Source organism: Hyla sarda, chromosome 4 (genome assembly GCF_029499605.1).
Source record: "Hyla sarda isolate aHylSar1 chromosome 4, aHylSar1.hap1, whole genome shotgun sequence".
Classification (NCBI taxonomy): Eukaryota; Metazoa; Chordata; class Amphibia; order Anura; family Hylidae; genus Hyla; species Hyla sarda.
In genome coordinates, this window is record NC_079192.1 from 153085599 (window position 1) to 153107950 (window position 22352).

Genomic DNA, 22352 nt, shown 5'->3' on the forward strand with positions numbered 1-22352 from the left:
TATAGTGGGCTTCTTCAAAATGGCAGCCGGCAGGAAGGACGTTATCGGTGCAGCCCCGACTTCCGGTCCCTCCAGAGACGACTCCTGTATCTCAAAGGTCCCTTTCGACTGTGACACAGCAACTTGGCAGCCACGCCCTGGGGGAGGGCTTGGCGCAGTGCGGGCTTTCTTCGCACGCTTTTCCGGCAACAGTTCGGCTCCACCTGTGCCGACCGGACCAGAGGATCACAGCATGAACTCATTGCGCAGTTTACACATCTTAGTTGTAGATGAATTTTCGCCTCCCCCCTTACTTTTCTCGTGGCCCCCTTATATGGTGCACTACAAGCACCGCTCCCGTACACAGCAACACAGTTTATAGCACATGAATAAAGTTCGTTTTCTAAGGGGGGGGGGAGTACACTTTCACTAGTGGCGACTGTAGTAGGCACACACCCAAATCCTGTTCGTGACGCCAAAAAGGCTTTGTGGTAGGCCTCTGGGGTAGGGGTAATGTAGTCAGGGTATTGCTTCAGTATATCAGGGGTTAAGATTAACCCTATTGTTCGTGACGCCAGGCTAAGGGCTAGTATGCTGAGGTAATTCTCCGGCCTATCGCCGCCCTTCCCAGTAACGATAGATGCATGCATAAAATGACTGAAGGTCCACAAGGTAGTTGAACTTGAACTTGGATAAACTTTACTTAAAGACTTGCGGTACATCCAATGAACAGTAACAGTCTCATTAATACAAGTCTCATTAATACAGTCTCCATACACTTCAGTGACTGACAGTTGTTGCGGACCTTGACTTTTGAAAGAAGTCTTAGAATTGAGGGTAATTCGCGAAGATCCGTCCGGATTTAGGGGATAGATATGGTCCGGTGATCTTGCAGAGTGCTTAGGGATTGATTACACTCACGGTTTTGTAAAGATCAGCCGTTGCCGCAAGGCTCGGGCCTAACTCACTGATGACAGCAGCGCAGATCCTTCCATGTCAACAGCCCACGATGAAAGAGAGTGAGCTATGGCCGCCGCTCCCTTATATGGGCAGGGGCAGGGCCGTTTTGGATTGGTCCAAGTCAGCTGTCACTCACCGTTACATAGCCTGATGGGTAAACACCTGACTTCCTCCAAAGGTCCTTGAACTGCAAACCAGAGTCTTTGGAAAGCATCACGTGACCCGCAGGTCCTGCAACGCTAACTAGGTAAGTACACCTACTATTTAAATATATACATTAAATTAAAATAATTTTATTTACAAAAGGGGTGACAAGGGACTAGATAAGGATGAGGACCCCACCTACACCTAGGGACTCTGACTTTGGGGACCTCACCACAAGGCAACGGAGGCAATCCGGTGCTGGGACACCACAGAATAAACCCACAATTGCGGGCAAACGGCCGGGCAGATCCGGGTAAGGTAGGGCTCCCGCACTATCCACCAATACTGTGGATAGTGCGGGAGATAATATCAGACAGTTTTCCTTTAAGTTTTATAGACATGGGATTCTACGTGTGACATAAGCCTCTGTATGTCAAGACAGTGGCATACATTGAAGGTCTGGATGGACATCAGGAAACCCTCCAGACAGTATACTATGTACCCTGGCCTCATCCACAACAATTGTGTATCCGGTCAACTCTGTGGTAGCATCTCAGACATAAAGGGCTTGTCCAGGATTAAAAAAAAAAAGAAAAAAAAACACAGCTGGTTCTTTAAAAAACAGCACCACACCTGTACTGAGATTTGTATGTGGCATTGCAGCTCAGTTCAATGAAAGTGAATGGAGCCAAGTTGTAATTCCACCACAAAACCTGAGGGCAGGTTTGGCACTGTTTTTAACCAAAATATGCTCCTTTATCTATTCCTGGATAACCCCTTTAAAGGCCTTGGTTTCTCCATTTAAAACATAGGCACAGCCATGAATCGTTGGCTGGACATTCCATTCACTACAGACCACCTACATCCCTTAGACTTACATGACTAAACCACTGCAAAGTATTCAATTAACCTTGATGACCAGAAAATATCATCCCTGGTGATCTGATACTGTTAGCAATTATTCCGGCTACATTTTTATTATTAGCACATTCATTTGCATGCCCATTTTTTCCCCTTCGGATTTTAGATTTATTGGATTCTGTTAATTTTACAGCCAATCAGAAATATCCGTGAATGTCACCTTGTCCTGATATGTTAAATCAACTTCACTTTCCAATTAACAGTTTAAAATGTAGAGGGCACAAAGCAATGTGATTAAAGGAAAGGTCACAGAAGATGAAACAATTCACATATCCAAAATGTTGTATTTTAGTAATGACATTTACATTTGAAACATTAGTGGGAACCTGGCTACATATTGAGATCTTCTTGTGTGATTTTGACTGCCGCATACCACTAATGATTTTTATCCCGCAACAACAATTTTATTTATTAGGGAACTGCTATGGGAATTACAATTAGTGGCAAAAATAATCAGGGGTCAAGTCCTGGGGGAAAAAGTATGGGAACTCACCCAAGATTCCCCACTCAAGGGCTGGTCCTACAGAACTCCTGCTAATGGGAACAGTGTTCCTGCAGTGGAGAGAGTGCAGCAAATCCATTCCCATGTGTTCATGCAGGACTTGAGCACTTTGGTATTCTGCATATAGTCTAGTATTACATGCTTTCTATCACCTTTTGGTTAATACCCCTTGTGCTGCACAGTTTTCTACAAGTGGGAAAATGAATTGAACCAGGATTGGGAGCCCTCTGTCCAAGTTCCCTATAGCAGCTACATGGTTTGTCCCTATGGTATGTTTGCCATTGATTACAAAGTATACATATTTTAACATGGGATACTATGGATAATAAATACTACTGTTAAACATATAGATCATCTAAATGGAAACCTCATTGTCTGATTGTGAGGGGTCTGACTGATGGGAGCACTGTACTTTGCTATCCACAACATTCCAGTAGTCAAATATCATAGTCAAGTATGCGCACTGTGGCCTCATTCAGATGATAGCTTTTGGAATCCCATCCTTGAGATTGCAGGGGTCCCAGCAGTAAAGCGCCCTGCAATCAGATACTTATCTCCTATACTGTGGGCACTGTAAGAATCAAGAACCTTTTATATATTGTACATCTTGGCAAAACATTAACCTTTCTAATATACTTACAAAAAAATATTTCTTTGTTATAGGCATTAAGGCTCATAAAAAAAAAATTTTTAAAAAATAACAGTAGGGGTCCCCATACCATCCAGAACATAAACCTGTTCAGCTGCAGCATCATATTTGTCCCAGATGAAGCACAGGCAGGGACAAAGTCCAGGAAGTGATGGCAGGACTAGCACTCCTCTGTGTTCACTCCTGTCCTGTCTATAAGACTGCAGCATCAAAACAGAGAGGAGGAGGTTACAGAACAGCCTGCAGTGATTTGATGAAAAAACCCAGCACAGCAGATTGAGGGAGGAAGTGAATGCATGGACAGTGAGGACGAGCTCGGTGCCTCAGACATGCCCCTTCCTGAGCAGTAGATGTTAGAATGAGTGAGCAGCAGAACAGAGGGATTTGTGAGCCAAATACAGAAGTTAGACACATAAAAAGACATGTAAAAAATCAGCATGACCTAATGAGTAGCATATAGAAGCATTATTCTTTTCTGTCATATGATAGGGCTTTATATTGTGCCTTAATTTTATTTGTCCATAGGGAAGAAGTTATGAATTAAACAAAAGCACAAAGTCTATTGACAGTTCAAATATTTTACAGGAAAGTCCAATGAATAATGAATGTAGATGTCAAGCTCACATTTTTCTGGGAAGGAATGGGAAGCATACATTTTCATTAACTATTGATTAAGAAAAAGAATAAATCTGCAGTAAGCATTACTTTTAACCCTGTGTTTTAAATAAGAACCACAACTCTATTAATATGTCTTGTATGTTTATAGAGAAGTAACAGATGTATGCAAAAGTTATTTGTGGGATTTGTGAAACTGTGATCATTAATGGGTTTTTCCAATAAAAAATAAATAAGTCTATATTGATGTATAATGTTAAGACATGTCTTGTTGTAAATACATGTTTGAAAATGAAGTGTTTGAGAAATATATACTTACTAATCCCCCATCTACTTGCTTTCTGCTTTTATTTTAATAGTCTGTTACTCTTGGTTATGTTCACCTTATAGATTTAAGTCTAGACAAGTCGGTCACACATGTCGATCACACATGTCGGTCACACATGTCGGTCACACATGTCGATCACACATGTCGGTCACACATGCTCAGTTCAACTGCCATCTCCTGGGCTGTCCTGCAACTATTGTCAGTTAGTCATCACTATACAAGCAAACAAAGGGGATTAAGGGAAAGCCTGTGCAATGTCGCATAGTGTCCAGCACAGCTACAGATTTCCATTAATCCATCCTCACTGCGGAATTATCACAGCGGAAATTACGAACTCCAAACCCGCCAAAAGAATGAACACATTCATTCTTTCGGCAGTATTCCTTGTGGACTGCATTGCCATCAATGGTAATGATGCAGAGATGTGTGGTCTTAGCAATGATTAAAGGGGTTATCCACCAAAAGGGGATTTTAGTACATACCTGGCAGACAGTAATGGACATGCTTAGGAAGGATCTGCGCTTGTCTTGGGGCTAAATGGCTATGTCATGAGATTACCATAACACTGTGGCTAGCTTTTTGTGAACTGGTATTTCCTGTTTGACTTTTCTTTTTTGACTACAAATCCCACAATGCCTTCTTCCTCCCTCCCACACATCAGCCACCCCACCCATTGAAACATAAATGAGCTACATCCATTCAAATAAGTGTGGTTTTCAATCAGGGTGCCTACAGCTGTTGCATTAGTTGCAGATTGATCCCTCCACCCATTGAAGTAGACAGGCTCCCAGTCATCAGCTGACTAGTGAGTCAAGTCTTGGCCGCATTGCAAGCTGGGAAAAATCCGAGACAACTGTAATTTTGTATGCTGTTAAAAATAAATATTGGAGTGAAAATCACAGAAGAATTGTGAGAAAACCGTCACACACAGGTACAGACACTATATTATGAACTACACTAACTTTACAGCCCCTGTAGCATAGTCAAATAAAAAAAAATTGCTGGAATACCCCTTTAATTTCGGTGGTGCCTACTTCAGACTGAATTTTTACCTAAAAGAGAGGAAACCAAGAAGGGAATCAGATGAATGGGAAAGAAGAACAGTACAGGGGTATAAGTTATTTACCTATTAACAAGAATGTTGTGTTCCTTTACATATGTTACAGTTAAAACTAGTTTATAGTGTGGTGTCCCAGTACCGTATCCTATCAGGTACCTGCGTATGTGGGTCCCCTTAGTCAGAGTCCCTAGGACGTCGGGGTCCCCATTGTCTAGTTCACCCCTGGTCACCTCTCATCCAGATAGTTATTGCTCCAATAGCTTACTTAGAAAGCATGTAAATATTATATAGATGCCCTATAAATAGTTAGTTACCTGTCTATAGCATAGCAGGACCTGCAGGTCACGTTTTTAAGTGAACTCTATGGTATTTCTGCTTTAGGACCTTTGGAGGTCCTTGTGATGTAGTTAATCCCATCACACTGTGTAACAGTGAGTGACGGATGTTCTGACCAATCAGATTCACCCCGCCCCTGCCCATATAAGGGAGCAGCGGCCATTGCTCGCTCTCTTGTTCCTGTGCAAGCAAGCAAGAAGCATCTGCGCTGCTGAAATCAGTGAGTCTAGGCCTGAACCTTGCGGCGACGGCCGATAACTTCTAATTTCTGAGTGTATCAATCCCCACACACTCTGCAAGATCACCGGACCTTATCTATCCCCTAAATCCGAACGGATCTGCAATTATTACCCTAAATTCAGAGACTTTAATCTATTTCAAGGTCCGCAACAATTGTCAGTCATTGAGCTATATAAAGACTGTATTCTTGAGACTGTTATTGTACCTTGGATATACCACAAGCACTTAAGTAAAGTTACCCAAGTTCAAGTTCAAGGGCCTTGTGGACCTTCAGTCATTTCATTACATGCACCTATCGTTACTGGGAAGGTCAGCGATAGGCCGGAGAATTACCTCAGCATATTAGCCCCCAGCCTGGCGTCACGAACTATAGGGTTAACATGAACCCCTCATCTACCGAACAAATACACCCACTGCCAACATCCCCCAAGGGCTACCACATTAGTTAAACTAGGTTTTACCAACTTTACTTGGTTGGAAAACCCTTAACAGTGGCCTCGAGCATGGTAAATATTTTCTGATTTTGTCCAAAATACATTAAAGATCTGCACCAAATCTGCAAGTATTATGTATTTGGCCACCACAGATTTTCTATTCACCATATTTTCTTTTAAAAAAAGTGCATGTATTTTATTATAAGTTTCACAGCCTATAATAAAATAAATACTGTTATCCTGCAGTTTTTCCCCTGGCCACTAAAGCTCATAATAGGCTGATATTTCCTGTTCTGTGTAGATCTCTTCCGAGCAGTAATCTCTTTATCATCGCAGTCAACACAATCAACCAGTCTCGTAGAACTGGTGTGTTTGTTTGTTTTAACTAAGGTTAAGGGACATAAATGACACAATCTTGAGACTGGCCATTGTCTTTACTAACTTACACCAGTAAAATATGTTGTGTAAAGCTTATGAAAAAACTGATACTTGTCAGTACAATGCCTTTACAAAAATGATTTACTGAACCCATGTAAAAAAAAAAAAAAAAAAAAAAAAAAAAAAAGATTCTGTCTTCCTTAGTCATAGGCACCAACATCCATATGCAGCATGCATACCAGTTTTACAATTACACCAATTGTGACATCTTTTTCTCATATCAAACATGAATGTAATGTATGACGATGGACAGTAACACTATGTAGTTTTCACTTCTAAGGTGGATTTTCATTACATTTTTGACTACATAGCAAATAAGTATGGACATAGCGAGACCAGAAGTGCGTGCGTGCAACATTAAATGACTTTCATCTCATATATGCAGAAGGGATCATACATAAATAATACTCTGGGCTGTTAACCCATGAATAAACAGAGACAGAAGGGTGATCATGTAATGTATGCATTTGCCTCAGTAAGATTAACAAACAAAGCTATAGCCCCGAGCGATTAACCTTAATAATTAATGTACGTTATGTGTTCTCAGAATATCAGGCGAATCTTAATTAACAAGTCATTGGACGGAGTTCATCAGGCACGCTACGCGGGCGGCACCATTTTACTGATACATTGCAAAAAATATTTCTGCATTACTGGAGATTAAAGTGAATTAAAACCTGTTCGAACATTGTTTAAAAGAATATATTCTATTACTCTCATTTGTAGAATAATTAGCATCAGATATTTTTAACTCTTGTAACTCCTGTACAATTTCACATTCAATCCTTTACTGATCCTGATGTGTATTTTCAATCAAAACAATCTAAAGGTGAAGGAGGCTTAACCCCTTAATGTCCAAGTAATTTTCTTTGTTTTTCCTTCATGACATTCCAAGAGCTGTAACAAGTTATGTGATACATGATTCTGCCTTTTTTTTTCTTTTCTGCAATAAAAAAAAAAAATTGTATCACCACTTTCCAGGACCCATAACTTTCTCTTCATGGAATTGCTTTCAGGGTAAAGCTTTCTGTACTACTTGGGGGTATAAGATATTTAGATTGCTTTCTTTTCTTTCTTTTTGAGAGGTGACATTATAAATTTTCTGCATAAACTTATGAGGGCCTAGCAAGAGGATAGTCCAATAAAGGATAACTCCAGCCAAAATTAACTTATCCCCTTATCCACAATATAGGAGATAAGAGCTGATCCTGGGGGTTCCGACCACTGGGACCCCGCGATCTCCGAAACGGGTCCCCGACTCTTGAGTGCATGTTGTCTACCGGTAGACGGCACATACTCCATAAATTTTTATGGAAGCACCGAAGAGACCGAAGTACAGCACTCAGGGGATTTTGGGAAGTGCTGGTCTCACTTCCATGGTACATGCTTGTACACTTGTCTTAGAATCCAGTTTCCTGTGAGTGGAGTCGATTTTTATTTCAGGGGCAGATATGAATTAAAGAAAGTTGGGAGATAGAGATGAGCGAACTTTTGAAAAATTCGACTTGGCCGATTCGCAGATTTTTCCCCAAAAATTTGGTTTGGTCTGAATTTATTTGCAGCGAATCTGTATTAAAAATGGCTATTTCTGGCCTACAGAGAGCCTTAATAGGGGTGAAGAACAGTTTGCTTTGTTCTAACACGCATAGGGAGTGTGCTGTGTTAGTGAAATAATACTGTTATTCAGTATGAAATGCAGATTACAGGCATCGCTATTAGAATCACTGCGGCAGAGCATCTGAATGTGGCAGCAGGGAGACCATATGGCATCAAAATTGGAGAGAGTAAATAGATTTTATAATGTAATTTTTATTTAACTTAATTTGAATTTATTTTCATTTTTTTGAGTACCCATTCTGGTGAGCATGGAGCTGGCGGTTCGCTGCAAGGCGAGCTACCACCTGTTCAAGCCTGTGCTTCTCACCGCCCCGGACCCCATCCCTCCCACTGTCTTAGGGTGCTTTCACACCACGTTTTGTACTTACGGTTCCCGAATACGGCTGGGAGAAGGGGGCGGGGCTTAATTGCGGCGCCCGCACTCAGCCGTATTCAGGAACCGTATTTAATGCATGTCTATGAGCCGACCGGAGTGAACCGCAGCCTCCGGTCGACTGCGTTTCCCGACCGCAGGCAAAAACGTGGTCAACCGGGAACCGTAGGTACAAAACGTGGTGTGAAAGCACCCTTACTCTTTTGTGGAACTGCAAATGTTTAATTTAATCAGTAATGGTTCGTTGTGATTGCTCCAATCTGTTTAATTGGATTCTTGTGGTAATTCCACAGCTACTATATGATGTCGACGACCATGGGGCCTCAGTCTTGAAAAGATTACATCGATTCTTTTAAATTGAAATCTAAGATTTTTTTAATTGAAATTTAAGATTTTTAAATTGAAATTTAAGATTACACTCCCAAGTTTTAATGTCCCAGGCCCCGGCGTGTGGTTACAAAGGACCGAATCTAACAAGGATTCACATGTCACATGGCGGCACAATGACAGAGCCTGGAGGTGGCATCAGTATGAGGAAACCATATAGTGGCTGAATGACCGCCTGGAGTTTATGGCAGCATTAGGAGACCATATAGTGGCTGAATGGCACAGCCTGGATGTGGTTTAGCAGGATAAGACCATATAGTGGCTGAATGGCACAGCCTGGATTTGGCTGAAGAATGAGTAAACCATATAGTGGCTGAATGGTACAGCCTGGAGTTGGCTGAAGCATGAGGAGACCATATAGTGGCTGAATGGCACAGCCTGGTGTTGGCGGCAGCATGAGTAGAACATATAGTGGCTGAATGGCACAGCCTGGAGTTTGTGGCAGCATGAGGAAACCATATAGTGTCTGAATGGCACAGCCTGGAGGTGGCTGAAGCATGAGGAGACCATATAGTGGCTTAATGGCACAGCCTGGAGTTGGCAGGAGCATGAGTAGAACATATAGTGGCTGAATGACACAGCCTGCAACTCGCGGCAGCATGAGGAGAACATAGGGCCTCACAATCCCTAAGATTTAAAGATGAATTTTAACATTTTGATTGAAGACTTATGGTAGCTAGATTTATGGTAGCTACCATGAAAAGTTGTAGGTAATGTCCCAGGCCCAGCTGCATCAGTAAATCATATAGTGGCTGAATGGCACAACCTGGAGTTGGCGGCAGCATAAGTTGAACATATAGTGGCTGAATGGCACAGCCTGGAGTTGGCGGCAGCATGAGGAGAACATATAGTGGCTTTGAACTAACCCAAATATATTTGGCATAAAAATCGGAGCATTGATGCACATTATTTCTCTACACGCAGACAACATCATTTAAACATTATCAAATCCGGTTATATCAATGAACAGAGTCCTAGATCTATTGGATAATTTTGGAGTAGTTTCATATTATTCATTAAAAAAAATTAAATCACAACCCTCCCTATGAATCTCCTGACTGCAACTAAATCACTACTGAAATTAACACACTAGACTGGCAGACAGACCAAATTAAATACTCAGGAATTTGGATTACAACAACATTTGGGCTTCTATATGAAATGAACTATATACCATTTATTAAATAACTACAATTAGAACTGGAACAATATAAGATAGTAGAAGTGTCCTGGTTGAGGAGAATCGCAGCATTTAAGATGATGCTGTTACCAAAACTCCTTTATCTATACAGAGTTCTCCCAATCAGGATTCCAACATCCTTTTTTAGGAAGGTTAAAATAATGAGAAATAGGTATGTTTGGCTAAACCATAAACCCAGAATAAAATACGCCTTAGGCTGCTTTCACACTATAAAATTCATCCGTTTTAAAGATCCGTTTGATATTCCGTTATGAAAACCCTGAAAATCGGCCATTAAACGTCCCTTAGAAAATTCCATTATAGTCTATGGGATTTTTACATTATCCGTTTTAATCCGTTATAGTCCGTTATTAATAACGGACGTTATTTTGCGACGGAACATAGTAATGGAAGAAATAGTGCATGCACTATTTCTTCCATTCATTCTCCCATCACAAAATAACATCCGTTATTAATAACAGACTATAACGGATTAAAACGGATAATGTAAAAATCCCATAGACTATAATGGGATTTTCTAACGGACGTATGGAATTTTGTAATGGCGGTTTAATGGCCGATTTTCTGGGTTTTCATAACGGAATATCAAACGGATGAATTTTATAGTGTGAAAGCAGCCTTAATGACCAAGAATAAGAAAGTGGGTGGCCTTGGCTTACCTAATGTTTTTCATTTTTATATAGCGACGATAGTAGCCTGGTGGACACGTTCATATGGCATTCACTGGGTGCAGATTGAGCAGACATATGTTGAAAGTAGGGACACACGCTGCTTATTCTTTTTTTCATTTCGAAGAGGAGGAAAAATTATAGATATGACCCCATTGATGGTCAATGGTATACGCTGCTGGGAGATAATTCACAAACTATACACCTCAATGGTATATAGGAACCATACCCCCTTGCAATTCCTCTCTCATAAAATTGCAAATTTGGATCTACGGGGTGGGTAAAGAAGGGTATAACACAAATTAAACAACCATATATAAAAGATAAGATAATATAATTTCCAAAACTTCAGAGTAAATACGGCTTGCCATCACAGGAAACATTTGGATATCTTAGAATTAGGCACTTTCTGGAAACTAACATAACCTCATGTTATGAATAACTGCTCTAAGTTTCAACATGTAGGGCCATATTTAACATGGAAAGAGATCTTTCACAAATATATATACGGATCAGGAATGGACTTAACCCCTTAAGGATCATGGACGTACGCGTACGTCTAAGCATCCTGGTAGTTAAGGACCAAGCACGTACGCCCGTGGGAATTTCGGTCCCTGCCGCGCGCCGGCCGGATCAGCAGTCACCCCGCGCAAATGCCCAGGGGGATCATTAGACCCCCCCCCATGTCAGCGATCGGCGCAAATCACAAGTGAATTCACACTTGCGATTTGCGCGATTCCTGGTCTTTCCCGGTCAATGGTGACCCGAAATATAAGGGGGATCGCGGTTGTCCAAGACACCCACAATCCCCCTGAAGGGATAGGAGTGAGGTGGCAGGGTTGCCACCCCTGCTATCCCTGCTATCGACGACCAATAGCAGATAGGTGGCGGGGGGGTTAACTTTCGTTTTCCCCTTTCTGCCCACTCACAATAGGCGGGGCAGAACAGGGAAATGACAGAGGACCGGCGCCGACGTCCACTTACCCTGCAGGCGAGGCTGCGGGAGACGATCGGTGTCTGAGATCGGCGGGCGGCGATGTCGTTCAGCTGTCTCCCTGTATATGACAGAAGCCGGTAAGTTGCCCAGCAACATCTGGAGGGCTACAGTCTGAGAGCACTATACAGTGGTCGCTATACTGTCGCCCTCCAGATGTTGCAAAACTACAACTCCCAGCATGCCCAGACAGCTGTTTGGGCATGCTGGGATTTGTAGTTTTGCAACAGCTGGAGGGCTACAGTTTGAGACCACTATACAGTAGTCTCTAAACTATAGCCCTCCAGATCTTGCAAAACTACAACTCCTAGCATGCTCACACAACTGTTTGCTGTCTGGGCATGCAGGGATTTGTAGTTTTGCAACATCTGGAGGGCCGCAGTTTGCAATGGTCTCTATACTGTAGCTCTACAGATGTTGCAAAACTGCAAATTCCAGCATGCTGGGAGTTGTAGTTGCGTACCTCCAGCTGTTGCATAACTAAATCTCCCAGCATGCCCTTCGGTAATCAGTACATGCTGGGAGTTGTAGTTTTGCAACAGCTGGAGGCACACTGGTTGGAAAATACTGAGTTAGGTAACAGAACCTAACTGAAGGTTTTCCAACCAGTGTGGCTCCAGCTGTTGCAAAAGTACAACTCCCCATCTGTCAGTACATGCTGGGAGTTGTAGTTTTGAAACAGCTGGAGGTTTGCCCCCCATGTGAACGTACAGGGTACATTCACACTGGCGGGTTTACAGTAAGTTCCCTGCTTGAAGTTTGGGCTGCCGCAAATTTTTCGCCGCAGCGCAAACTCCTAGCAGGGAACTCACTGTAAACCTCCGCCAGTGCGAATGTACCCTAAAAACACTACACTAACACATAATAAAGGGTAAAACACTACATATACACCCGCTTACACTGTGTAGTATGTAAAATTGTAATGTAATTGTAATGTAAAATTGTAATGTAAAATTTTCTATTTTTTCATCAAATTTTGGAATTTTTCACAAAGAAAGGATGGAAGTATCAACTAAATTTTACCACTAACATAAAGTAGAATATGTCATGAAAAAACTATCTCGGAATCAGAATGAAAGGTAAAAGCATCCCAGAGTTATTAATGCTTAAAGTGAAAGTGGTCAGATGTGCAAAAAATGCTCAGGTCCTACAGTGAAAAATTGCCTGGTCCTTAAGGGGTTAAAGGGGTATTCCAGGAATAAACTTAATTTTTTATATCAACTGGCTCCAGAAAGTTAAACAGATTTGTAAATTAGAGAAAATGTGTGCAGCTCACAAATTAAAAATCCGAGGATATAGTTGGTTATATGTCGAAACCCCAACGGCCGGGAATAAATAATATGTAAAGAGAAATATATAACTGATACATTGTAACAGCAGCACTCAATACAGATCAGTCCAAAGCCTGTATAAGGCTGGGTTCACACTACGTTTTGTCCCATACGGGAGCGCATACGGCAGGGGGGAGCTAAAAGCTTGCGCTCCCGTATGTGACCGTATGCGCTCCCGTATGTCATTCATTTCAATGAGCCGGCCGGAGTGAAACGTTCGGTCCGGTCGGCTCATTTTTGCGCCGTATGCGCTTTTACAACCGGACCTAAAACCGTGGTTGACCACGGTTTTAGGTCCGGTTGTAAAAGCGCATACGGCGCAAAAATGAGCCGACCGGACCGAACGTTTCACTCCAGCCGGCTCATTGAAATGAATGACATACGGGAGCGCATACGGTCACATACGGGAGCGCAAGCTTTTAGCTCCCCCCTGCCGTATGCGCTCCCGTATGGGACAAAACGTAGTGTGAACCAAGCCTTAGTCAAAAAGACTGAAACAAGTAACCACACAGTGGATATATAATCTATCCATATATTTACCGCAAAGATATATTGTATCAGCGGCATCAGAGAAGGACATAATATCTTTTTCCAGACTGGTATTTTTTTATAATTTTTTATTACCGTATATACTCGAGTATAAGCCGACCCGAGTATAAGCCGAGACCCCTAATTTCAACCCAAAATGCCAGGAAAAGTTATTGACTCGAGTATAAGCCTAGGGTGGGAAATACCTCATCCCCCCCTGTCATCATCCAGACCCGTCATTAACATCCTCATCATCATCCCCTTGTCATCATCCCACACATCCCCCCTTCATCATCCCCTTATCATCCCACACATCCCCCCTTCATCATCCCCTTGTCATCATCCCACACATCCCCCCTTCATCATCCCCTTGTCATCATCCCACACATCCCCCCTTCATCATCCCCTTATCATCCCGCACATCCCCCCTTCATCATCCCCTTATCATCCCGCACATCCCCCCTTCATCATCCCCTTATCATCCCGCACATCCCCCCTTCATCATCCCCTTGTCATCATCCCGCACATCCCCCCTTCATCATCCCCTTATCATCCCACACATCCCCCCTTCATCATCCCCTTGTAATCATCCCACACCCCCCCCCCTTCATCATCCCCACCCCCCTTCCTCATCCCCACACCCCCCCTTCATCATCCTCTTCTCATCATTCGCCCTCAGTGGTCTTCAACCTGCGGACCTCCAGAGGTTTCAAAACTACAACTCCCAGCAAGCCCGGGCAGCCATCGGCTGTCCGGGCTTGCTGGGAGTTGTAGTTTTGAAACCTCCGGAGGTCCGCAGGTTGAAGACCACTGCGGCCTTCAACATCATCCAGCCCCCTCTCACCCCCTTTAGTTCTGAGTACTCACCTCCGCTCGGCGCTGGTCCGGTCCTGCAGGGCTGTCCGGAGAGGAGGTGGTCCGGTGAGGAGGTGGTCCGGGCTGCTATCTTCACCGGGGGCGCCTCTTCTCCGCGCTTCCGGCCCGGAATAGAGGCGTTGCCTTGACAACGACGCAGAAGTACGTTGGCAATGAACGCACCTCTGCGTCGTTGTCACGGCAACGTGACTATTCTGAGGCCGGGCCCGCAGCGCGGAGAAGAGGCGCCCCCGGTGAAGATAGCAGCCCGGAACCACTATCCCACCGGACCACCTCCTCTCCGGACAGCCCTGCAGGACCGGACCAGCGCCGAGCGGAGGTGAGTACTCAGAACTAAAGGGGGTGAGAGGGGGCTGGATGATGTTGAAGGCCGCAGTGGTCTTCAACCTGCGGACCTCCGGAGGTTTCAAAACTACAACTCCCAGCAAGCCCGGACAGCCGATGGCTGCCCGGGCTTGCTGGGAGATGTAGTTTTGAAACCTCTGGAAGTCCGCAGGTTGAAGACCACTGCGGGTGGGGGAGTTCACTCGAGTATAAGCCGAGGGGGGTGTTTTCAGCACGAAAAATCGTGCTGAAAAACTCGGCTTATACTCGAGTATATACGGTAATTAATTTTTTTACATATTTTATGGTTGCCAGAACACAAAGTCTTCCTTTTTTAGGTGATTAGTACCACTAGGGCCCAGTGGAATATTCACCTTTATCATATCTGTGCCAGGATTAGAGTAATTTTATATAACTTCATATAATTGTTTTATATATGTCTAATAAAATTTATATAAATTGAAATTTCTCTATATTATTTTGGAATTCATTGTGTACCCTTCGGGGTAAAATCCTAGAAGGATTGGTTATATATTTCTCTTTATAGATTTGTAAATTACTTTTATTAAATCCTTTCAATAATTATCAGCTGCTGAAGGGGAGTTGTTCTTATCTGTCTGGCAACAGTGCTCTCTACTGACATCTCTGTCTGTCTCGGGAACTGCACAGAGTAGAAGAGGTTTGCTATGGGGATTGCTTCTAAACTGGGCGGTTCCCAAGACACGTGTCATCAGAGAGCACTTAGACAGAAAAGAACAACTAAACTTCAGAAGCTCATAAGTACCGAAAGGATTAAGATTTTTAAATAGAAGTAATTTACAAATCTGTTTAACTTTCTGGAGCCAGTTGATATATAAAGCAAAGTTTTTTCCTGGATAACCCCTTTAAGCGTTTGAGCTGGCCCATCACTGATAGCTGTACCACATATAGAAGCTATTGCCAAGACCAATTTACGGTGGTATTCCTCTCCTGAATGGCACAGCCTGGAGTTGGCAGCAGCATGAGTAGAACATATAGTGGCTGAATGGCACAGCCTGGAGTTGTCAGAATATGAGGAGACCATATAGTGGCTGAATGGCACAGCCTGGAGGTGGCAGCATATGAGACGACCATATAGTGGCTGAATGGCACAGCCTGGAGTTGGCAGAAGCATGAGGAGACGATATAGTGGCTGAATGAGACAGCCTGGAGGTGGCAGCAGCAGCATCAGGAGTCCTCAAAGTGACCCAGTGACAGAGTGGTGCGGTGGGTGGCAATACCAGTACCCGGTGACGAAGGTGGGTGTAAAAAGGTCTGATGCGGAGGAATGTTTGTAACTGGGGAGCAGCGCCTTAAATCTGATTGGCACTATCCATATTTGGGAAGTGTTGGTGTGGCACCATAGTCAATCTACTCTGATGCATCAGGCATTGGTGGGTGGAAATCCCGGCTGATCCATGCCTGATTCATCTTCACAAAGGTCAGTCTCTCCACAATTTTTGTGGTCAGACGAGTTCTCCTTGGGGTGACTATGGCCCCCACCGCACTAAACACCCACTCTGATGGCACACTACTGGCCGGGCAGGACAGCTTTTCCAGGGCAAACTCTGCTAGTTGCAGCCAAAAATCAAGTTTGGCTGCCCAGAAGTCCAGCAGATCTTCAAGGTGTGTTGGCATGGTCATGTCAAGGAATGCCACCACCTGCTGGTTCAGGTCCTGCTCCATGTCTACCTGCTGCTGATGAGTTGCTTCCCTATGCAGGTGAAGAAAGGTACTCATCAGCAACTGTACACTCTGGCTGCTGCTAATGGAGCTGGTACTGCTCTTGCCACCCCACCCCTCCCCAGCAGCCATGGCAGTGGAAGGTGAGCGCAGAGGGCCCCCCGAGTCAGAACTACGAGAGGATGGACGATAGTGCCAATAGGCATTGGCCAACTAACTACATAGGATGTCTCTCTAGTAGGTCACTTTGTCCTCCCTCTCAGTGGGTGTAAAAAAGGCCCCCATTTTGTGGCGGTAACAAGGGTCCAATAAGGAGGAGAGCCAGAAGTCATCCCGCTGCCGAATGGTGACAATTCGGCGGTCACTACACAAGCAAGTCAGCATGCATTGTGCCATTTGTGCAAGTGACTTGGAGGGACTCCCTGACTCCATCTCCACTGCATACTGCCACGGTGTGCATGGGTCCTCTATCTCGCCTTCCTCATAACCCTCTAGCTCCTCTGGCAGCTCCTGCTCCTCCTCTCCTGTCAGATGACTAGAAAAACCTAAACTGTGCTCTCCTCCTCCTCCAGTTCAGCCCCCACAGGGCTCATGTGGGCGTGAGATGTTGGTGCCATGTCTCCATTGCCCTGACCAGCCATCTTTTCCAACATGTGTTGTAGGAAATGAAGCAGTGGAATGACGTCGTTTATCATACAATCCTGGTGACTGACTAATAATGTGGCTTTTTCAAAGGGCCTGAGCAAACGGCAGGTGTAACGTTTGAGCTGCCATTGGTTGACATTGAAGTTACACAGAGGAGTCCCACTATCTGCTTGGATATTCAAGAAATCGGTAATGGCTTTTCTCTGTTCGTATAGTCAGTCCAACATATGGAGGGTGGAATTCCAATGTGTGGCAACGTAGCAAATAAGACAATGTTGGGGGATACCATTCTGACACTGCAGCTCAAAGAGGGTGTTCTTTGTGGTGTACGAGTGGCTAAAGTGCATGGAAAGTTGTTAGGATGTCTTGTTAGGATGTCTTGCAGGTGGGGGGAACACTTCAGGAACCGCTTGACAACCACATTGAACACGTGTGCCATACAGGGAGCATGGCTCAGCCTGCCTTGTCGCAGCACAGACAAGATGTTCTTCCCGTTTTCCGTCACCATGGTTCCCATTTCCAGTTTTCTTGGAGTAAGCCATGCTCCGATTTCTTTATGAATTACTTTTAGCAGTTCCTCCCGTGTCACTCCGTTTGCCAAGGCAAACCATGTGAAGCCGCTGTGTCCTGCACCCATGGTATGCTGTAGGGGCACTGAGACTTGTCAGTGCAGTGGAGGCTGAGGACACAGTGGAGAATAAGGAGGCAGATTTGCACACTGTCACAGGACCAACGGCCTAAGAGCGTGGAGGAGGAAGCGGCGTGACCTGTCCAAGTTGGTATTGTGGCTGTGCAGGTACCACATTCACCCAGTGAGCCATAAAGGACAAGCATTTCCCTGACCATAGTTACAGCTCCAGACATCGGCGCTGCCATGCACTTTGGTATACACTGACAGGCTCAAGGACTGGCCCACCTCTTCTTCCACAAAATTGTGCAGCAATGAAAAATAGCAAACATGGTTCTTTGCAGGCGCATGGACAGCAGTGGATAAAAGTTCATGGAGTCTTCAATACATATAGATGTTTATTTTAAGCACATAGAAGCAACGCGTTTCCTGCCCGTAGCGGGCACTTCATCAGGCAAGTGTGTGCATGTGCAGGGCTGGTAATGACTTCTTCGTAAAGAAATGACGGCTTGGGACTCTCCACCTCGGCTCGGCACAAGCCATCAGTTCTCTGAAAGGTGCAGAGTCCATCACTTGAAAAGGGAGGGACTGCAGCACCAGCAACTTGGACAGGAGCACAGTCAGCTTCTGCACCATTGGATGAGTAGGCGCATACTGTTGTCTCTGCACTGGTGGAGCCTTGGCTGGCTGAAAGAGGGAGCGGCGTGCCACTGGGTGACGCAGCAGGTTGGACCACTACATCGGAGCTAGGTTCTCCCAGGCCCTTTATGGTGGTGCAGCATATGTTGATGCAGGGCCTTGGTGCCAACATTGGGACCTGGCCAGGCTTCACCTTCTGCCGACACATGTTGCATGTTGCGGATGCTTGATGAAATACTGCCACACCGCCGAGTAGCTGCTTTTACCACCAACAGTCCGCACTAATTGACTGCTACTGCTGCCGTCTCTAGGAACCCCTGTTCCACTACCACCCGAGAAGGTAGGCTGCTGCGAAGCAGCTCCAGAATTTCCACTTCTGCCACCATGTTGACTGTCAACCATGCTACCACTTTGCTGGCTCAGCTGCTGCCTCACGGGCAACCTGCAACCCTCTTCTCCTGATGAATGTGAAGCCCCTTCTGCACCCGGCTCCCAATTGCAATCGGCTTCATCATCATCAAGTGTCTGCACTTCACTGATGTCCTCCTCAGGTTCCTCAACAGTGTCTGCTTCAGGAGCCTGAATGCTGGCAAAACCACCTCCCACGTCACTCTCCTCATCACTACTTCACTACTGTCTCCTCCACTTCTTGGCTGAACAGTAGCTGCTGACTGTCCTCTATTAGATCATCCTAACTGAATAGTGTAGCTGAACCCACAGCATAGGACTGAGGCAATGGGAGGACAGGGACTGCCCCGGCCCATGCCAACTGAGGGTTGTGTCTGAGGAACCCACCGACTGTTGACTGTGGTTTTCAGATGTCACTTCTGATTAAGTGGATGACCGTGTTAACCAATCGATGACGGCAGATGGATTGCTGGTCAAGACACGACTGCTAGCTGATACAGGGAGCTTAGGCCTCTCGCTGTGACTCCTGCTGCCACTCGCCCCTGTCTAGAACAGCAGCAGGTGTGTACTTTTAGCTGTCCTTTCACAGTATCTAGGCCCTTGACAGATTAACAGGAACAAAATAGTACACTACTTAGATGTAGGTATGTGGTATGCACTTATGAGGGCAGATAAATGCGCTACAGTATGCTTAAAAATAAGTATTATTACACAACACCAGCAGTACACAACAGTGATGCAGCACACAGTACTAAACCCAAAATTGCACTCTCTCTCAGACTACTAAGAATGGACTGCTGGGTATTTATTATACCGTCTACAGACTAGGATAACCAGCAGACCATTTGTTGTGGAACAAAGAGGGCAGAAAAATGTGCTACAGTACGCTTAAAAAAATGTATTGGAGTAAAACACCAGCCAGTGATTACTTTTGCCTGGACTTTCACAGTATCTAGGCCCTTGACAGATTAACAGGAACAAAATAGTACACTACTTAGATGTTGGTATGTGGTATGCACTTATGAGGGCAAAAAAATGTGCTACAGTATGCTTAAAAAAAGTTTTTAAGTAAAACACCAGCTGGTGATTACTTTTCCCTGGCCTTTCACAGTATCTAGGCCCTTGAAATTTTAACAGGTACAAAATAGTACACTACGTAGATGTAAGTATGTGGTATGCACTTATGAGGGCAGAAACGTACGCTTAAAGAAAAAAAACATGTTTTTGCACAACACCAGCAGTACACAACAGTGCTGGAGCACACAAAAGCTGTGTACTAAACCAAAAATTGCACTATGTCAAAGACTATTAGGACTGGACTGCTGAGTATTATACCGTCTACAGACTTGTATAACCAGCAGATAATTTGTTGTGGAACAAAGACACAGAATTGCACTGAAAAATTATTCCTGCCTCCTCTGCTAAGGTTTATGAAGTTGAGACAGCTTGTTGAAATCTATGAGGCAACACACAGCTATCTGCCCCTCTCTCTAATACAATGCTGTAGAAAGTGACTGGGAGGTTAATGGCTGCAGTAAAAAAAATCCTTTTCAGTGAAAAAAAACACTGCTCTCCGTCCATCAGAATGCTGACGTGACTAGGAGGTGAAATGTTGCTGGAAAATGCTTTTCTCTGTAACACACACACAGGCTGCCCATCCTATCTCTCTGTAGTAATGAATGAAGTGACTAGCCAGAATATGGCTGCCGATTATATAGGACTGTGACATGACAGGGGTGAATGGCTGCATCCTGCATGTGATTCAGGGTCATCCCGCCTACCCACCTTCCCAGAGTTCCTTGCCCCATGTCCTCACATGTGGATCTTCCATTTTAAATGCCCTGGAACCTGGACCGCACTAGATGGAGTTTAATGAAGCGATTCACGCGATAGAATCGCAGTGATATTCACATTCATTGCGAATCAAATATTTTCATGAAATTCGTAATGAATTTGGATTTGTCAGCTTCAATTCGCTCATCTCTTTTGGGAGAAAACTATTGTATTCACTTCACTATGCCTTTATAAAGCAAAAAATGAAAGTCACTGCAGCAGTAATGGGTTAAAAGTGATGTGGGTGATGCCTGAAGCACTTGGTATCTGCAGTGCTACTTCTGACCCTGATCTACGGCTTGCTTAAAGGGGTACTCCACTGGAAAACATTTGTTTTTAAATCAACTGGTGCCAGAAAGTTAAACAGATTTGTAAATTACTTCTATTTAAAAATCTTAATCCTTCCAGTACTTACCAGCTGCTGTATTCTCCACAGGAAGTTCTTTTCTTTTTGGATTTCCTTTCAGTCTGACCACAGTGCTCTCTGCTGACACCTCTGTCCATGTCAGGAACTGTCCATAGTAGGAGCAAATCCCCATAGAAAACCTATCCTGCTCTGGACAGTTCCTAAAATGGACAGAGGTGTCAGCAGAGAGCACTGTGGTCAGACAAAGAGGAAATTCAAAAAGAAAAGAACTTCCTGTGGAGCTTACAGCAGCTAAGTACTGTAAGGATTACGATTTTTAAATAGAAGTGATTTACAAATCTATTCAACTTTCTGGCACCAGTTGATTTAAAATGAAATGTTTTCCAATGGAGTACCCCTTTAAGACTTTCCTCCTGTCTCATCCTATTGTATACTGGCTACTTTTCTGGTGAATGCCATTGGCTCTGTCCCTGACCATACCTCATCTAGATACTTGATGACTATTCTGGGGGCCGGGAATTCCTTAGACTCCACACTCCAGTCTAGCCTATGTCAAACAGATTGCAGAGTGTCCATATTCCTGTACACGATCATAACAGGGATGAGACAGTAATCCAATATGAATGGGGCGCCCCCAACTCTGTACATTGATCGTGTTTACTGAATAAAATCTTTCTCCAACCTTCTCAATGATCCTTTTTTTTTCAATATCTAAAATATGTGTCATTCCATACATTAAGGAGTTTGAATAGTCCCAACCTGTTTTGCACTCATGAATTTGCTTGAGACATTTCTCAACTCTCTTTTACCTCTCTTGTTGGCAGCTCATACAGGGGCATAACATTTTTTATTACAGCAACAAAACATTATTGTAATATAATTGTGTTAGTAAATCTTCCCTTTAACTGCAGAGATAATAATATATCGTCTAAGTGTCTAAATACAACACAGTACCCAAACACGGCCATCTACAGAAACCAAATATTAGTGCCATACATAAATTAATGTGATAACAGGGCTATATCATGTTTGAGTACTATCACTATTTAATTAATATTAAGATTTGTGGAGGTCACAAGCCTTTTGATGTTAGAGCCTAAGTGGTGCCACCATTAAGAGGGGCAACCGAAGTGCTCTGTGCCCCTCTAACATGGTGAAGTTCATTCGGAATTGTAGTCGAGCTTCTTGCAGGGTAGATGTGATATACTGAAGGTGAATGTATCTTT

The 22352-nt window shown here is 44.0% G+C and overlaps 1 protein-coding gene and 1 long non-coding RNA gene across 3 annotated transcripts in view; one reads left to right on the plus strand and one right to left on the minus strand.

The window, feature by feature from the left end:
• Positions 1-4260, minus strand: part of LOC130368578 (uncharacterized) — a 34676-nt gene extending 30416 nt beyond the window's left edge. For both annotated transcript variants that reach the window (XR_008892510.1, XR_008892512.1), the window contains exon 1: positions 4090-4260. This is a non-coding gene — a long non-coding RNA (uncharacterized LOC130368578). The remainder of the gene's footprint in view (positions 1-4089) is intronic.
• LIPC (lipase C, hepatic type) overlaps positions 1-22352 on the plus strand; it is a 187358-nt gene that overhangs the window by 110808 nt on the left and 54198 nt on the right. The gene's annotated exons all lie outside the window — the stretch shown is intronic.